This window comes from Arachis ipaensis, chromosome B07 (genome assembly GCF_000816755.2).
Source record: "Arachis ipaensis cultivar K30076 chromosome B07, Araip1.1, whole genome shotgun sequence".
Taxonomy (NCBI): Eukaryota; Viridiplantae; Streptophyta; class Magnoliopsida; order Fabales; family Fabaceae; genus Arachis; species Arachis ipaensis.
The window spans coordinates 21602785-21607630 of NC_029791.2; the positions used below are offsets into that span (position 1 = coordinate 21602785).

General features: G+C 32.3%; 1 pseudogene; it reads right to left on the reverse strand.

Moving 5' to 3' along the window:
- Window positions 1–1137, reverse strand: part of LOC107609509 — a 23021-nt pseudogene extending 21884 nt beyond the window's left edge.

Genomic DNA, 4846 nt, shown 5'->3' on the forward strand with positions numbered 1-4846 from the left:
TCTGTCTAATTAATTGTGTCTTTATTATGTCTCAAAATTTTGAAAAAATACTAACTACATATATTCTATGTGTATTTATGTATTAATGTGTCTATTTAAAATTTATATCTCACCAAACAAATAATAAACAAATACTAACGTGTCCATATTCCTGCATTTGTCTCTTTCAAACCAAACGTGCCTTATAGAATATATGATTATCAAGTTTTTAATTCGTGAGCAATTATCATGAATTATAAGACACAACTAATAATATTTTATTACCTTCAACAAAATAGCATTAGAGGGAGGAATAGCCTCAAACATGTCTCCTCCAACATATTTAAGGTTCTCAGTCCCTTCAAATTCGAAGCCAGCAACAACATGCGGTTGGTCGAATACAACGCACTGCAATTGGGGAAATGATTTGGCAATGGCCTTTGCAAGAGTTCCAGTGCCTCCACCAACATCAACCAATGATTCCAAACCCTCAAACACGCCCTTGTACTTGTCATCAAGCAACAAATTGCAAACCAATCGAGCATCACTTGCCATGGCGTCATTGTAAAGATTATTAAATTTAGGCTCACGGCCAAAAAACTCAAAAAAGATTATCCCATGCTCAGTTTGAAATGGTGTAGAATCATCATTTCTAAACCATGGAGACAATTGATGCCATGGTTTTGTGAAGATGGGATCAAGCATGGCAAGCAAGAAAGGCGTCACACTTAAGGGGTTGTCCTTAAGTAGCAACATAGATGAATCCGTTAGAACATACCCGACTTCGAGCTCATTGTTGGCCACATTCTTGGTAGCGAAGAAGCCAGAATGGATCAAGATTCTCATCAAGCGATGGATGAAGGAGGATTTTGATGGATGAATTTGCAATGAAGCAATAAGCTTTGAGAGTGGCATGGGTTGGCCATAATTATAAATGGTTTCAGGTATGCTTAAGTCAACAGCACATTTAAGGGACATAGAATTTATGAAATTGAATATGTGATTCCAAATGTGGCTTTGAGCTTTAAGAAGTTTAGCTGCTTGCATTTCACTTTGGAGTTCCATGATGTTTCTATATGAAATGCTAGATCGATCAATAACATAGCGTATATATGAACATCTAGAGACTGGTGAGGAACCCCACTTGGGTCTATTATTGATAAGGCAACGGTTTGTTTGGTACTGTTACTTTAAAAAAAAATAGTCTATAATATTATGTTTTAAATAAGATTTAAATACTATCCTTGTCTTCCTTATCCTCTATCTTCCTATTGACGCAGGCAGATTGATGGTACACTTAGGCTTGGTTTGGTAAAGCTTTTTGAAGAGGTGCTTGTGTTTTTTAAAAGCTCAAGTTCTTCATTTTATGTTTGGTAAATTAAAAAGATTATGTGCTTGTGCTTGCAGCTTTTAAAAGATTGGGGTACTTTTGAAAGCACCTAAGGTAGAGCTTTTCAAAGTTTGCTTGTGCTTTTCAAAATTTAAAAGTCTAATATAACCTCATATGTTACTAATTTTCAAATTTAATGCTTGCATTTATGTCTATTATAGTATTTTTAAATTTTAAAAGCTATTTTACCAAACGCAATTGTTGTTGCTTGTATTTATTAAAAGCTATTTTTAATTTAATTTACCAAACATAAATACTACAACTTTTAAAAAGCCATCTTTTAAAAGTTAGCTTTTATAAGCTACTTTTGAAAAGTAAAAGCTTTACCAAATCAAGCCTTAAGGCCAGAGTTAACAACGCCAATAATATTTTGATTTTTGATGCATGTATGTTTGTGTCGTCGTTTTCCTTTGACATCGGTTGATCGCTCGGTCGGTTTAAATTAATTTTTGAAAAAGAACTTCGATTTTTTATTTTTATTTTAAAAAACTTTTTTAATAAAAAATATTTTATATTTAGATAAATTTAAAAAAATAATTAAATATAAAAAATACTTTTAATTTTATTTAGATAAAATAAATAAAAAAATTAAATTAAATAAAAAGACAAGACTAAAACATAAAATATAGAAATGACTTGTGATATTTTTAGATTTTGTTATTATATGTTTCTAATTTTTTCTATTATAGTGTGTATGAAGTCTATTTTTTGGCAATAATTTCCTCCTCACATATACTAAGAAAAATTTCGACAGTATGATATCATTCAATTTAGTTTATCCAGTCATTTGTATTTTAGTAAAAAAAATTTCATACACTTTTCTAGAAATTAGTTTAAACTATTTTATGTAATCATCATAAAATAAGACAATATTAAAATTATATGTAATTTTTACTAGTATTTTTAACAATACAAAACAAAAAAAATAAAAACTAACTAATCAATAAAATTAGTGTCATAGAAATTAAATTTATTAAAAAATTGATTAAATGCCTAATCAAACAAAGAAATTCAAAAAATTTAAAATTATAAAAGCAACGTAGTCTTGTAAAAATAGAATACAAAAATATTAGAAAATAAATTTATAATTGATCACATTAAAATTATCTTGGATTAATCAACACTCTTGAAACTTCGCATTAATCTCTATAGGTCAAATTTAAATTAGCTTAACAATATGTATAATCTTATATTATATGATTAATTGAAAGTGTAACTAAAATTAATAATAAATTGCAATAAGATATGGTGACTTGAGGAGTCCTTCCAACATAGTGATAAGAATTAGGTAGGGGTTTGGAATTTAGAGGAAAAATTAAGAGTTGAAAAAAAATTTTAAGATTTAGAGAGAAATTAAGGATTATTTGGTGAAAAAATTAGAACTAAGAGTATAAATTCTAATTACTAATCATGGTTTTAAAATCGAATTGGACTAATTGGTTCAACTGAATTAATTGAAAATCAGTCATATGTTAGTTTAGTTGACTCCTAGAATTGTCTGGCAAAAAATTGGTTAGAGAACTGGCCAAACTGACGGTTAACTAGTGAACCGTTAGAATCGGCCGAATTTTTTTAAGATTTTCGATTTTGGATAATATCCTAAAAAATAGTCTCATTTTATTTTTTATTGAAAAAAAAAGAAAGAAAGAGAAGCCCAAGTGCCTAATTACCCGTATCCTAGCCATCTCACCCCTCTCTTTCTCTCTCTGAACTTTGAAGAACCCTAGCCCCTAAACCTCCTTGGAAGTTCGAACGCAGCCCACAGTCATGTCTCCCTTCAAAGTCATCGTCAAACTCTTCTTCTCCGAGAACAGACCGTGGGTGCCGCATCACGTGTGGAAGCTCTATTCGGTAGTTCGACCCTCTTCGATTCATTTCTCCTGTTGTCGCCATTGTAGGAAGGTCTCTTCTCCTCTCATCTTAGCTCTATCTCTTTGTCTTCGCCAGTAGTTCCCATTTCTCCATTTCACTTCCCTTCCTCTCTCTGTGTCGGTAACCACTGTTGCTTGAAATTATTTTTGTTTGTTTTGTAATTTGTGCTTTCTTTAATAATAATGAGCTGCTGATTTTCATAATTTGTTAATATTTTTATTAATAATATTGGATTTTTCATCGTTTGTGACAGTTTTCATTGTTCCCCTTCTCATCCAAACTCTATCTTTAATTTATTTTTGTTTATTTAATTTTGAGTTGCTGAGTTAAATTTAAATATGAGTTGCTGAATTTAATTCTAAATTACTGAGTTAATAATAATGATTTTATTAATGTTTGTTTATTTTGAATTGCTGATTTTTTTTAAAGTGATGTTACTGATTATAAAAAATGAATGATGTTAAAGTGAATGAGATGCCTTACAACCTAAACTGAAAACAAGGTCTTATATAGGAAATTAAAATTTGTGATTATAATGAGCAATACCACAGTAGAACTAGATTTTCTATATCATGGCCTCCTGGTTTCAAACCTTTAAGTCAAGTCAACCAGCTGAAGTGAGCAATATATGGACACCAGTAAAATCTCCTCATACTTATTCTAGAGGGTTAAGTTCGATTTTGGTCCCTAATATAGGGGTTGAAAATTTGTTTCGTCCCCAACTTTTTTTGCTACAAAATGGTCTCCAAAATTTCAGTTTGTTTTAAAATCGTCCGACGGACGAAAATACCCTCCTTCCCCTCTTCTTCCTCAACACCCATCTTCTTCCTCAACATTAACCAGAACCCAGAAGCAAATGCACAAACCCAGAAGAACAACAATGGATCTAAGCAGCATCAAAATTCCAAATTCAAGCCAAATCAGAACTCAGAAAAATCATCATCATCAAAACTCAGAACTCAGAAAAAATCATCATCTGAACTCAAACAAACAACAATAAAAACAGCAAGAAATAGAAGAACAATAATAGAAGAATAACAACCCAGAACTCAAAATCATCGTCATCTTCAAAACTCAGAACCCAAAATCAGAAAAATGAAAACCCATAACTTAGAACTCAATGGATAATGGAATCAAAAGAACAACAACAACACAGAAACCAAATTGATAATCATAAGCATGCAGAACCAGAAGAAACCACAAGAAACCAGAAACCAGAAACCGGCGAGGAGCAGCAACCCTGGCGGCCGAGCGAAGAGCGGCGGCGTCCGTGAAGACCGGTGGCGGTGGCGAGGACCCTTCCCCTTCCCCCTCTTCTTCACGAAACCCCCTCTCCCCTCTTCTCCCTTCGCGTTCCCTTCCCCCTTTCTCCGAGGAGCAGAGCCTATTCTAGATCTGTTGTCTCTTTAATGGAAAATGAAAAATATGGCATAAAAATTTGTAATACAAAGGTTTTATCCAGTTTACACCCTTGTGAGAGCAGTAAAGAATAAAAACGTGTTCCAAAAGGGTATGAAAGCAGTTTGTTATTTCCCCTCCATTAGAAACGTGTAGTCTTGGAATTCCATGAAGCCTCCAAAATTTAATGGTCACTTTCCATGCTTA